Source organism: Pleurodeles waltl, chromosome 12 (genome assembly GCF_031143425.1).
Source record: "Pleurodeles waltl isolate 20211129_DDA chromosome 12, aPleWal1.hap1.20221129, whole genome shotgun sequence".
In the NCBI taxonomy this organism is placed as follows: domain Eukaryota; kingdom Metazoa; phylum Chordata; class Amphibia; order Caudata; family Salamandridae; genus Pleurodeles; species Pleurodeles waltl.
In genome coordinates this window covers 663,733,544-663,747,533 of record NC_090451.1, presented here as the reverse complement: position 1 = coordinate 663,747,533, position 13,990 = coordinate 663,733,544, and the positions used below count along the sequence as shown (strand labels likewise).

The window sequence follows — 13,990 nt, the reverse complement described above, 5'->3', positions numbered from 1 at the left end:
TGAACCAACAAGCGGGCTCAAGTTTCATGAGCCTGGGGTATGCAGAGATACCAGTGGTTCTCTTCTCCTCGGTCCAGGGCATCCAGGTGCAGCGTTGCAGTGGGCTGTCGGAGTTGGCATCACAGGGGTGGTCGCGGTTGGGGGGGACCTGCACAAAGAGACTGCAGGTGTTGGAGTGAAGGTCGTAGAGTGGAAAGCCATGATGGACTTTGTCTCTGAAGAGGCTGGGGACCAGGTTGGCACAACACTGGCTGGGAGGCCCGGATGCAGTGGAACTGTGTGGCGGTTTTGGTGGTCTGGAATCCTCTTCAGCGGTTCATGGGTGCTTGCAGGGAGGCAGGAGAGCAGCTGCACTACTCAGTAGGAGCTCCCTGGTACTAGTGCAAAGGCTGGCAGTCTTCCCAGGCTTTTGGAAGCTTCAGCAGCTGGAGGACTAGGCGATCTTGGCACAATTATTGAAGCTGACAAGCTTGGCACCTAGTCCGTCACCAGTTTTCACTTCTTGCGTTTACGTCTCTGAAGTGTCCTTCTTCAGGTCAGTGGGATCTGATTTCATGGTGCCAGGTGGCTCTCCTAAATACTGAATTTAAGGGTGTTTTAGAGAGTGTAGGGTAGTAGCTAAGGGGCTACTTACCCCTGGGGTCACTACACCTCCTGTATGACCACTTCCTGTGGCAAGTGGTCATAACCCTGTCCCAGAGTTCCTAGTTCTTCCATCACCAGAAAGGCAGATTTTCAAAAGTTGTGTCCACATCAGGCAGCTCACTTTAGGGAGTTTGACTGAACTAAGAGGTGGTCACGCCTCTCTGGCTACTAATTTTCCTGCCTGTTCAGGTGCCAATGGGCCCTGGGGCAGGGGGGTCGGCATCCTCCTTTGAGGGAAGCCATATCTATATATCAAGGAAGGTGGGCTTCTTTGAAGCCCCATGCGCAGAAGTGAAGATTTGCAGGTCATCCTGTTGGAAGGGGTGTTCTAAAAACTCCTGCCAGAGCAGGGTATATTTCTGTCTGCCTGATAGCAAAGGCTCTCACCCCTGGAGGTCAGAATCGTGTCTGGTGGCGGCAGGCTAGTTAGAACTAGTTAGCCAGCACAAGGGTACAGGGTAGGTTTTCATGGACAACTCTAAAGAGCCCTCTGGGTGCACATATTAATAAATCCATCACTGGCATCAGTAAGGGTTTATTAATATGAGATGTTTGATATCAAACATCCCTATTGTCAGTGAAGCCATCATGTAGCTGGGAAACTAATACTGACCAGTGTCCAGCACATGTACTTAAAATGGCTTCCCTGTTCACTCATTATGTGTAAGAATCGACAAAGACATAGCAGTAGCATATCTGCTCATGTAGATATGTCCTCACATGTAATATAATGCACCCTGCCTTAGAGCTGGAAGGCCTGCTGTAGGGGTGACTTACATATATTGCATGTAGTGTTAGGGGACAAGGCACACAGGCTGTGTGCCATGTCATACTTTCACTATAAGCTGCACCAAGACACATTCTGCAATGGCAGTCTACATGCACTATGTGAAGGGTCCCTGAGGATGGCACAATACATGCTGCAGCCCTTGGGGACCCTCTTTAGTACCCATGCCCTAGGTACCAGAGGTACCATTCACTAGGGGCCTTTAGGGATGCCAAAGGTATCACAAATTGGTAAACCATTGCACACTTTTAGGGAAAGAGATCTGGCACTGGGGACTGAGTTAGCAGGAACACAGTGCACTTTCAGTAAAATTTGAATCAGATACCAGGCAAAAAGTGCGGGTGACCATGAGGAAAAAGGGTACTTTCCTACACTGGGAAGGCTCATAGGTTTGCCTAGTATGAGGGATGAAAAATAAAGACCCAACATGTTATATGTTCATGGGTTGGTAAGAGTAAATCCTGACAGTGGCACAAGGAAAACAATGACTTACGAATAAGCAGTTTACTTTGGGTCATAGGTAAAATTTGTGTTGATGCTTCATTTTTTTGGGTGGACATAGCGGGTTGTTGGACTGGTTTGAGTTCAAATCCCCCAAAAACTGAACTCAGGATTTACCGGCGATAAGAATGACCGGATCGTCACCTACCCTGGGAGAAAAGTGAGGGTTTATGGTGCTAATCTTGAAACAAATCATTGTTGTAAAAGTGTTTTTACCAACAGTAATTTTTCTGTTAAAAGCACCCTCCTAAAAACACTTCAGTAAGCTATGCTTTAGGAGAAGAGTCTGAGTGCATGAAGGACCTGCTTTGTTAACCAAGAGAAAATAGAGCTACTTCGATGAACCTCTGTTTTTTTTTTTACAGGGGGCTACTGCATAAACATATCTGAACTAGCTTTATTGAAAACATACAAATGAGATTCTCATTATTCACAGGAAACTGAATGACGCACCATAATCACCAGAACAGGTCAGTTATAATGTTACAAATTCCAGTAATTAAGTTAATCGGTAAAGGGTATATTTTAATAAGACACTTACAGTTTGTGAAGCCTTAAAATATAACTCAGACCATAATGACCTGACTGATGAGTTCCTGCCGATTCCTGTATGATAAATTTCCCCCAATAGGCACTGAGGATTCTTGATTTCGGCATGCGCTTAGTATTAAGGTCCATGTGTTTGCTTCGAACATCGTGGAAAAACTATCCAGCTACTTTTGAGAAAAAACATTGGCAATGCCAATAGGTCTGGCTTTAAAAGAATGTTGTATGGTAATGTGAAACACTGCAAGTAAATAGCATGCAAATAGATATGTATTTGTGCTGAAACAAAGAACTGTAGAATAATGTTGGTGTAGTATAAAAGGTCAAGTGACAGTTGCACTGTTGAGCCAGACCTAAAAATCTATGTAGGTTAACAATTGTACTCTTACCATATTTGGTGCTGCCAGAGGAAAGCACCATAAATTATCTAGTTATCTGAGACACATTAATAGCATTACAATGTCATATGTGTGTCGTACACAGGTAGCTGGATAAATAAACAAAATGATCACAGCTCCATTGAGGGAAAGCACCTTTTTGTGGAAGCACACAACTTCTGCCCAATCAAAACATGTATTCCTGGCTCCCAACATGTAGGCAGAGCCACTTTCCTGCTGAAGCTTACATAATTAATTGTGTGGCAACAGCGCACTGTCAAACCAGATTGTAAAAAGCTATCCAACTCTGAATTCAGATCAGACCAACAAAGGGTCTCTAAGGATGGAAGTCTATCAGTTAGGGCTGTTTTTTCACCAAAATTACTTTTTACTAGGCATTTCATCAATCAGTTACAGTGTAGCACTATCAGAGCTGCCGGGCATAGAGACGCCTCTAGTTTAACTTAAAGCTGTTACAAGTCAACAAAAATAGAATACATTCTATCCCACAAAATTGGCATATGATGCTAACATTGAAAAGTCCTTCCCATTACATTTGAAACAATGTTAGTTAGAGTATAGCAAACAAATTCAAAAGAGGGTATAAAATGGAAGCTACTATTACACCTTTGCATTTTTCTCTCAACTCAGATACCACAATAGCAGTTGCAAACAAATTTGAGTATTACAAAATCTACTGTTCAAAACCTCGGGTGAGTGAGTTATCCTAATAATACCCCGTAGTATGAGTATTTGTGCCAGTAGTGGCCACATTCACTAGTCTAAGTGGTCTAGAAAACCTCATTAACAAGAGTATGTCACAAACGTATCTGCTATCTGTCTAGCAAGAGAGCCTAATTCTTATTAAAAGGTAAATGGAATTTTGTACCTTATGCATTAGGTATATGTATCATATAAGGCTACTTGTCAAAGTACAGCCAACCATTCCACATGTGTATGGACAGTTGTAGTTTCCTGTAACGTAGTCTGCAAATTTTTGCAATTTGCATGTGGTAAGTATGCCTCTCCTCCATGAGGACAGATTGTTGGGTACATCAGCTAGAGGCATTATGCTATGTGTAGTCACATTATTCCATGCTTCTGTCCAGAGGACATAACTCAAAGGGCATACCCATAGGTTATGGTATAGCATCCCCCTGGTCTTGTCACACCACTAGCACCAGTAGTTTGGATTTGTACCCAAATAATACTGCATTAAGCTCCAGGTGTGGCCAGATTGGTGACTGCTGCGAGTTGTGTATAATGTGGGCAGTTTGAGATATGTGCTGCATAGTATGTGGAAGCCTGAGGATCTCCGCAGACGTGTGCATATAGCTTTGCTAATTTAAACCAAGATCCATTTCATTAAACAATTTTGATCTCTCAATATATGTGATGTAGTTTGTGTAAAGGTCCCAAATTGAAGCATTCAAGAGGAGGTATGGAACTGACTTCGACTGCTCACAAATCTACAATCATGTAGTCAAATGGGGATCTCATCATTGGATCCAGTCCTTTCAGAAGGGATGTCTCAGATTCCTGAATACCTGCAACATGAAAGTGTTTCAATACTACAATGCGTGAAGATAAGTGCTGGATAGTATGCTGTGTGGCAATTTGCGGAAGGCTCAGAGCCTTGACACCTGTACTACAGCCTTGATAATTTACCAAGAGAGCTACTTTCGTTCTACAAAAGGAGCTTGATTTTTTTATTTGATGTACTGTGCATGGTGCGATGGCCAAGGGTCACAAACTTAGAATATAATTGTAGTCTGGGCAATCATCATATATTGTTGCAGATTATGTCAGTGAGTCCAGTATTCAGCAGAATACCAAGTATTTTAGGTTGTGTGTAACCCATCTAAAGTTACATCGTCCTCTCATTGCTCTAGTGTTCATCGAGACATATTGAGAACCTTAAATTTTGTCAGCCTGTTTGTACCTGAAAAGACATAGAACAACTCTACAAGGCACAATAAAGATGGTAATAAGGTTTCAGGTTCGGTCGGTGTGAGTATTATGTTATTCGCATTAGAATGCACCTTCACTTCTGCAGATGTCTAAATCCCTTTTCCTAAACTGAGCTTGTCTTATGACTATCTCCAGCAGATTGACGACTAACAGAAAAAGAAAAAAAATGGTCGACACGGGCAACCATCTATAGAACTCCTCAAAAGTTGGATATTTTCTAACATAAACCTGCCATAGGTCACTTGTGCTGAAAGGTTTTTATGATTCCAGCGAGCCTTGGAGATGAAAGGTTTAACTTAGGTGACAACTTCAAAACATCTAAAAAGATAGACTTAACTTGATCAAAGGCTTTCTCTGCATCAGGTGAGCGGGCTACCATAGGATCTGGAGAATCCTTTGTATTCTGTAGTAAATGGAAAGGGGTACAAAGATGGGGTCTAGAGTCTCTAGCAGGAGTAAGTCCCATTCACAGAGGAAGCACCTCACTGTCTAGGGCTCTATTACCAGAAGTCCCCCAATACGACCCCTTCTGCTGCTAAGCAGTAGTGGGGTCTCTGACCGTATGCCTCAGCTTTGATAAGAGCCACTACAATAGTTGGGTAAACTGCTGCATTCAAAACCTCAGGAAGGATTCTGTTACTGAACCTGTAAGCATCTGTTCGTGGCATGTAGTGCTGTAGATGATCCACATGCTCTGCATACTCCTGCCATCTATTGTTGGGTCTGGATGTGTCCAAGTTGTTTTTCTTTGAAGAAGTTCCGAGTCACAAGGCAATGCGAGTCTTCCTCTTGGTGATAATGCGCAATGGCGTCAACTCCATTGTTAAATTGCTTTCTTGCAGTTGGATGAGAATGGAGTATGAGTGAGTGTTAGAGAAGAGATGCCCTTGCATATAAAAGTATAAGAAGATAATGCAATGGCCACAGGTGTCCGGGGAGGAGGGCGAGCGCATGTGAAACTACAGCACTACATGCCACGAACAGATGCTTACAGGGTAAGTAACATAATCCGTTCGATGGCATGTGTGGCTTTAGATACACATGCTCTGCATTGACTGAAAAACTGTGCCCTCCAGAAAGCGGTGGCTAACCTGTGGGAGTTGTAGTTGTTTGAAAAAGGGTAGGTAGCACTGACTGTCCTATATTTGCCTGTTGGTATGCTAATACATCCACACAGTAGTGTTTAGTGAAAGTGTGTGAAGTTGACCATGTTGCTGCTTTACAAGTTTCAGCTATTGGTATATTGCCCAGGAAAGCCATAGGTGCTCCTATCTTACATGTAGAGTGTGCTGAAGGAGGTGTGGGCAAAGGTTATAGCTTTGTCATAACATGTCTGAATACATTTAATAATCCATCTTGAAATGCTTGATTTAGGTCTGGGCTTCCCCTTGTGAGGGGGTGAAAAAGCAACAAAGAGTTGCTTGGTTTTACGAAACAACAGTGGTTGCATATGTAGCCTCGCACGTGGTACTATTGCAATGCAGGACGGCATCATGCCTAAGAGTCACTGGACTATTCTGACTGTTATGGGTTGATTGGGATGAAATTGCCAAATCAGTGCTGTGATGGTCTGAATCCTGGCTGCATTGGGGTAGCTGTGAGTTGAGAATAGCTCCTAGATAAGGCTAAATCTTTGCAGACTGAAGGTGTGACTTTTGCATTTTGATTGTAAATCCCAATTGATAAAGAAGTTGTAGAGTTGTCGGAGTATGTGTTTATAGTCTTTTTATGGTATTGGGTTACCGAATAAAGTATTTATGACTGACTGACTATGGTGCAGATACAACTGAAGTGTACTGGGTTTGATGAGCCAGTCGTCTAGATAAGGGAAGACATGAATACTGTCCGTGTAGATGTGCTGTGACTACTGCTAGGTATTCTTTGAATACAGGTGGTGCTGTAGTGACTCCAAATGGGAGCACTTTGAACTGGTAATGTGTTCCCGCTATCACAAACCTGAGGTATTTGCGGTAAGCTGGATGTATTGGTACATAAAAGTAATGACCCCTTAGGTCTAGTGCAGACCTAAAGTCACCCTGTTGTATTAGGGGAATCATATACTGTAGAGTTACAACGTGGAAGTGCTCTGAGAGGATTTAGCGATTGAAAAGTCTCTTTTGGGAATCAGAAAGTATAGGGAGTGTACTCCTGTGCCTCACTGTTGAAAAAGGACAGGCTCTATAGCTCCTTTGAGCAAAAGAGACTGTACTTCCTGTTTGAGCAAGGTTATATGCTCTATGGAGAGTTTGTGTTTGCGAGGTGGGATGTTTGGATGTGTTTTGATGAACTCCAGACAATAATCATGTTAGATAATATCCAACACCCACTGATCTGTTGTAATGGTTTCTCAGGTGTGAACGAAATGTTGTAGTCTTCCCCCCACATTGTTAAATGATATGGGGAGGAGGAGGAGAGCCACTGTTTTGAGGTGGAGGGTGCGGTGCGAGGGGAAACACCCTTCCCATGACCCTTGGAATTGTTTCCTTCATATGTGCCTCTGTAATGTCCCCGTGAAGGGCAGAACTGATGCTGTTGCCTGTAGGAAGAGTTAAAGGCATCTGAGGGTGTTGTCTTGCTGGCATGCTTATATATGGGACTCCGAAAGGAACCACTAGGAGTGGGGGTTTGTAATGCTTCCATGGTTTTCACAACCTCTTTGTCCTTTTTCATTGTTTCCAATGTTTGCTCAACCTGGGGACCAACCAGATGTTGCTGCTCCAAAAGGGTGCTCAGGAGTGTCTGCTGTACCTCTGGCTTAAAGAGTAATGAGAAGCCAAGTGTGGCTTTGCTGCAGTATGCTGGTATTGATAACCCTGACAGCTACATCTGCTGAGTCAATGGCACACCTGATTGAATTATTTGAAATGTTTTCCCTCCTGAACAATTTGATGACCTATTTTCTTGCACTCCTCAGGGAGATGATGGAGGAGTTCCTCCATTTAATCCCAAAGGGCCCTGTCGTACATCGCCAGCAATCCTCGGTTGTTAGCAATTTGCCAGTTGTTGGCTGCTTGTCCTTCAACTCCTTTCCCCAACGCATCAATAAGCTTCGACTCTATCTGGTGGCAGGGCATCTCAAGTTGTCTGCAAATCGGCTCTCTTGCAGACATTAGATACTACCAGTGAGTCAGGGGGTAGTTGACCCTTGATATAAGGTGGGGGGTCTGAGGGTACAGCTTTGTGCTTTTCATCTACCCTCGGTGTAATAACTCATGCATGCACTGGATCTTTTAAAATCTCATCCGAGTGTTGGAGCATTCCCTTCAAAATGGGCAGATATTGGCATGCCCTAGTGGTATTTGAGAGTGTCTCAAAAAGAAAGTCATTCTCAATTGGGTCTTTGTACAAAAGGACCTGGTAATATGCAGCTGTCCTTTCAATGAGTTATTGGAAGGATGTTGCATCATCTGGGGTGAAAGCTTAGCTGGGAAGAGATCTGGGTCAGATTCCCCAGGAGGGTCAATGTCATGAGTGTCCCGTGGATCTGTGGGCTGATCTGCGTAATCTCCCCCTCCCTCATCCCCAATGTAAGATTGCGGGGAGCCCTGTGGAGTAACGTCACATTCACTGAGTGATGTGGTGGAGGGGAAACAGGCAAAGGGGGTTGTATAGCACTGGTGGCAATGACCTTCTTTTTTTGAAGGTGCAGAAAGATCAATGGCCTCCCCAAAAGAAACCTGGCGCTTGGATGGAGTAGTCACTGGCTGCATTGCCTTTGTAAAAATGTTACCAGTAGAAGGTTGAATGCAGATCATCTTCTGTTTCAGATTGAGCCTTTCGGTCATTGTCTCTAGGATCGGTTCCGGTACCGAAATGGAAGGTTTTGGTACAGAAGCGGCAGAAGCCAGGGTGTTCGGTGCCGATGAGACAGCTGGTTGGCTTGACACAGAGATTGGTCGTCTTGATGCAAGAGGTTTCTGCTTGGTTTTCAGTGCCCAGCCCGAGGGCGGGGTATCCTTAGGAAGTGTTCTGTGCCTACCATGGCCTGTCGGCGGTGGTGGTCCAGATGCTGTAGTTTCTGTCAAAACCAAATGTGTCTAGGTGGGCTGGGCTGGGGCATGGGTACTGACTGCGTGTTTTCCTGAAGGAAGGTCTTGCATCTGCACACCAAACTCTACTTCGAATTGGATTCAGAGCCCAGAATTGAAAAGGCCTCATCTTCTACTGCAGAGGTCTCATGCAGTTCTTCCTCTTGTTCGACATCGTGCTGACCAAAGATGTCAGATGTTTCTTCCAGGTCTTTGCGCTGCAATTCTTTGACGAGCTTGACGATCCGGCAAGGTTTTCTTGTACCAAAAAGATTGACCGGCCTCGCAGTTTTCCTCGTTGTGGTTGAATGGACACTGGTTGCAAACCTGATGGAGGTCGCTGTGCGGGTATTTGACATGACAGTTGGGACAGAACCCAAATGGAGTCCGTTCCATTAGCAGCGCAGGGTTGGTCGAATCCAATTAGCTGAGAAAAGGCCCAAACGTGTTAGGCCCAAAGGCCGCGAGTGGAAAACGTTGAATCACTGGGTGATGGTTTTCTTCTATTTCCGAAGAGTGAGAGTGAAACACTAACAAAAGCAATACGGATGGATATGGAGATGAACAACAGACCAAAAGGAGCCCGAAAATGGTCTCAAACCGGAGAGCTGAGGAACACATCCAGAACCGATGGCGGAAAGAAAACAATCTGACAAGGGAGTCGATGTCCATGCGGATTATCACCGAGAGGAGGAGTCACAAGAAAAACAACTTGCACACATCCGGACCAAACACTAGATGGCAGTAGTATGCAGAGCATGTGTATCTACAGCCACACATCCCAAACAATTAATTATTGAAGTAAACTCGAGGTTTCAAGCAGCCATGTGCCAGGACCACACGGGAGCAACTGCACAAACTGGATGAGAGCATTTGTGGAAGACGAATTTGCAGTCTCTAAAAGTGAACCTTTCTCTGTACACTACCAGTGTGTATATGTGTGAACATGTAACATTTGCATCATACATGCCAATAGACCCGATTCAGGCAGGAGACTCCAGATTTTGAAGGCAAAAATGGATTTACATCTCCGGCCTGAAATTGCCCCTGCAGCCATGGACGTCAATAGGGGAATTCCATTCTCAAATGTTTTTCCTTTTATTTATTATTTTTTTTTTTTTAAATCTCCCACTTCCCTGATCTGAAATGTTGTCATGTATGTTGCATGCACGTATGTGTTTTAAGTCGTTATGAGCCTGATATAATTTACGTATAGGTTAGAAAAATACCATTTGGGCCCAATGTGCAAAGGAAACTGATTTTGATTTGGTACTTCAAGAAGAATCTCAGTACACATTTTTAGATTCCCATGAGTAATCAAAATTTCTGTGCAAAGAACACTTTACAAGTAAATAATGCAAAATAAAGCATTAGGAAGATTATGTTCCACATGGAAAATCTTTTCCTTCTTTCAAATTGCCCGCCCGATCATGAAACATGCTTTTCCACTCTAATGAACTTCCCAATCCTGTGGATGACGTGAGGAAATTTGTGCTAACACTATAACAATGCCCACTATCTAACTCTCAACCTTTTTTTTTTTAAATATATTTTATTAGCCTTTTGTTGTTTTACATTTATGTGCTTGTTCACGATACAATCTTGCATTTGTTACACATGTCTTTTTAACAATTCACTTTTATGACATACATTACTTTTGGTTCATTGTTTGTTGCTTTAATGTTGCTGACATTTTTGCTTCTTGTTTTAATAAATTGTGCTCTTTTACATGTTATAGTGCGTCCCTTGTTTCATTTCACTATTGTTGTAGAACTAATAACCGAACATTAAACTTAAGTCCCTTCTCAACTATAACTTGGGAGGGAGGAAGAGGAATGGAAAGGGAAAAGACAAAGGGAGAGAGGAAAGAGGAGGAAAAAAAAAGAAAAAAAAAAAGAAAAAGGTGGGGCGTAAAAATAAAATGGACGTTGATATTGGGAGGAGTGAAAAGAGGAAGTGAGATAAAGACCACAAGAGGTCAACTTTACGGCTTTGTGTGGGTGGAGTTTATAGTTGTTAGTATTTAAGGTACAATAGCATATCAACTTTTGGAAGAGGGGGGCCAGCCCGGGGCGCACCAGCGCACAGAGGGGACGGTAGGTCACTCACGCCTTTCGCTGATTCTAATGGTGGATTGGGAGCCAGCGGGTCAATTGTCTTCGTATCCCTACTCCCGGTGTGATCTATTTGTGGTTTGGACCAGTTCTGGGCGTCTGTTTATGAATTTTCCCCACTCGGTTCATTTCCCAGTGTGAGTTAGATTTCGCCTGTTGTTCCTACTGGGTTTGTTAGTCTCTTGATTATTCCCTCCCAACTCGTCACTAAGTCTTCTCATCGCGGGGCAATGGGAACCCGGCGGATGTCCCTGGCTTCTTCTGCTTTTAGGACCTGTAGTTCAGCTCTGGACCATGCTGAAATATCCCTTTTCCAGTCAGTTAGCATAGGGTGGCCTGAAGCCTTCCAGCCCTTCGAGATTAGTCTTTTGTAAAGGGCCAGGGATAGGTCCAGGAAGCGTCCCCTCACCTTTCCGCATAGCGCAGTTGGTCTGAGGCCCAGTAATCTAACTCTCAACCTTTGAATGAAGTATTCCTACCATAATAGAATAATATCTGCACTTGTTTGGAGACTTTGTGTTTTCATTTCACCAGGAATAGTTTTTGTGCCTACCGAAGTGTCCTTTAGGTGTGCAAACACTTGTTGTGTTTTGGGCCCCCAGTGTTTATTTTATGATGGAAGGAATGCTTGATTTATTTTCAGTCCATTTTTTAATATTTTTTTGCTCCCTTGCCACCTCAGAACAAACCCAGCCATATGCAAATCAGCCTTGGTCCTTTTCCAGTAGGAACAGTTGATCCCGAACTGCCAAGCCAAGTCCTCTCTGAATCGGAACACAAGCGACCACAGACCGGATTTAGCATATTTGGGTATATTCATGTGGGTGCAGCTTGGTTATAGTGAGCTCTGGCACACAGCTAGGCATACCCATTACACTTAGGAAATTGCAATAAAGAATATAAAAATGTGATGGAAAGAATGGTTGAATTATTAAGAGACACTAGTAATTCCTTGGGCCGCATTCTAGTCTGTCATTCTTTTTGCCCACCATATAACCCCAGAATAGACCTGTGCAACCTTGATCCTACTCCAGTAAGAACAGTCCAGCCTGAAATGCCAATTCAGGTCCTCTCTGAACCACGACACAAGCAGACCTGTTTCTGCGGCTTCAGCTTCTTCCCAGTGGCACAGAGAGTACTTAACCCACATTTGGGCACACCGGTCGCACTTTAGGGAATCACAATTATACAAAAAAGTGATGGAAGGAATGTTTCAATTATTCTCAACTATGGATATTTACTCAGGCTGCATTCCAGTATATCATTCTTTCGTCTACCAGGTCGACAGCGGCCAGCCAAATGCACATTCTTTATTCTGCTCCAATGGGAACAGTCCAGTCTGAACTGTCTGCCCAGGCTCGCTCCTAACGGGAACCCAAAATCTTTTTCGGCCTGTTTGGGCCTCCTCAGTCGGGTGTCTCCTAAGTTCCAAGGAACAGTGACCAAGGGACCCACATCTGGGCATACTGTTGCACTGAAGTAGACAAGAAAGTGATCAATGGAATGCTTCGATCCATCTCAGCCACTGTTAGTTACTTTGAGCTGCATTAAATTCCCACTGTTTTTACTCACCATGCCATCTCAGACAGGAAACGGATGGTAACTACCTCAGGCGATGGGTATGATCAGACTTGGGTCACGTGCTTACCATGCCATAGGCCTGAAGCTACAACCGACTGAAGAGGCCCAGACAGGCCAAAGGTGGTCTTCGGTTGTTGTGTTCATGTTTAGAGGGAGCCTGGCACAGCAGCTCGAAGTGGATGGTTACTATTAGTGGTGGCTGGGTATCTTTGAAAGTAGTGGGGTGTAATAATTGCCAGCAGTTCACCCCATTTTGTTTTCAGATATTGCCATGAGGGTTCCCCATATGTTAAGAATTACAGTAATTGTGACAATGCCAGCATTTTGTTATCTGTATCTTTTTATGCCAAGAATGACATAAAATACTCCAGTCACACAATTGTGCCATTGATACTGCCCAGACACCATTTGTGGCCCATATGTCAAAATTTACCTCCAGTATTTCAGAGCCAGCATTTCATCATTATTTGCTTCCCCTCCATCCCAGTATGCCATGGCTGCCCTCTCTGAGGCAAAGAATAACCCCCAGTATGCCAGCACCAACATTTTGCTATAGGTGTCCCCTTATGTCAAGTATTACTTCCAGTATTTCACATGCTGCATTTTGCCTTGGGTGCCCTTTTTATGCCAAGAATTACCACCAACATCCCAGTGCCAGCATTTTACCGAGGGTACCCCATAACAAAAATACCCTCCAGTATGTAAGAGCTAGCATTTTCCCACAGTTGGCCCTATGCCAAGAATTACCTCAAGTGTGTTAGGGGCCTGCATTTTGCCATGGGTGCCATTCCTTACGCCAAGAACTATCTCCAACATGCCAGCTGCAGCATGTTACTTTGGGTGCGTCCATAAACCCAGAATTATATTGAGTCTGCAGCGGAAGACTCGATCATAAAACACGCAAACACACTCACTCATACTCACTTAAACATAAACCTACTCACTGGTTGTATCTTATAGACTCTGGGCCGTGATGCTTCTGCATCTGCTCACTACCACTCCACTCCTCTCTCACAGTCTCCAGTCACTCACTCACTCACTGTTTCACATAGTTATACACTCTCTGAAACGCATGCAATCTCATTCACTCACAAACACTTAGGCATTTGTACACATGCTAGGGGAAACAACGTTTGTTTTACTTACCTTACTTCCTTTGCTCGCAACTCGGAGGATTCATCGCAGCAGCAGAGCAGGGCGCTAGCACTGGAACCAGCACGCCATGATTCCCAACATGGAGGCACTTTTAGCAGATATACAGTCCTGCCTGAGGCGTGCAGTCTGCTAGAAAAAATGGATTGTGCATGTGTTTGATTGTAGTTGAACTGCGCCCCTCAACATAGTCAATGCAGACATCCACTTACAGAGTGCTGTGTTTAAACAGCACTCTAGCTGGGTCCTACGTAAACCCTACGACCACCCTTCTCTTCTTGCTTTCAG

General features: G+C 44.0%; 1 long non-coding RNA gene across 3 annotated transcripts in view; it reads left to right on the top strand.

Annotated features, from left to right (window-relative positions):
* The window catches only part of LOC138268619 (uncharacterized), a 100,641-nt gene that overhangs the window by 42,828 nt on the left and 43,823 nt on the right, over positions 1 to 13,990 (top strand). Inside the window, exon 4 of one of the 3 annotated variants that reach the window (XR_011200036.1) lies at positions 2,299 to 2,403. The exons of the other annotated variants lie outside the window; for them this stretch is intronic. This is a non-coding gene — a long non-coding RNA (uncharacterized lncRNA). The remainder of the gene's footprint in view (positions 1 to 2,298; positions 2,404 to 13,990) is intronic. 3 annotated transcript variants of the gene reach the window in all.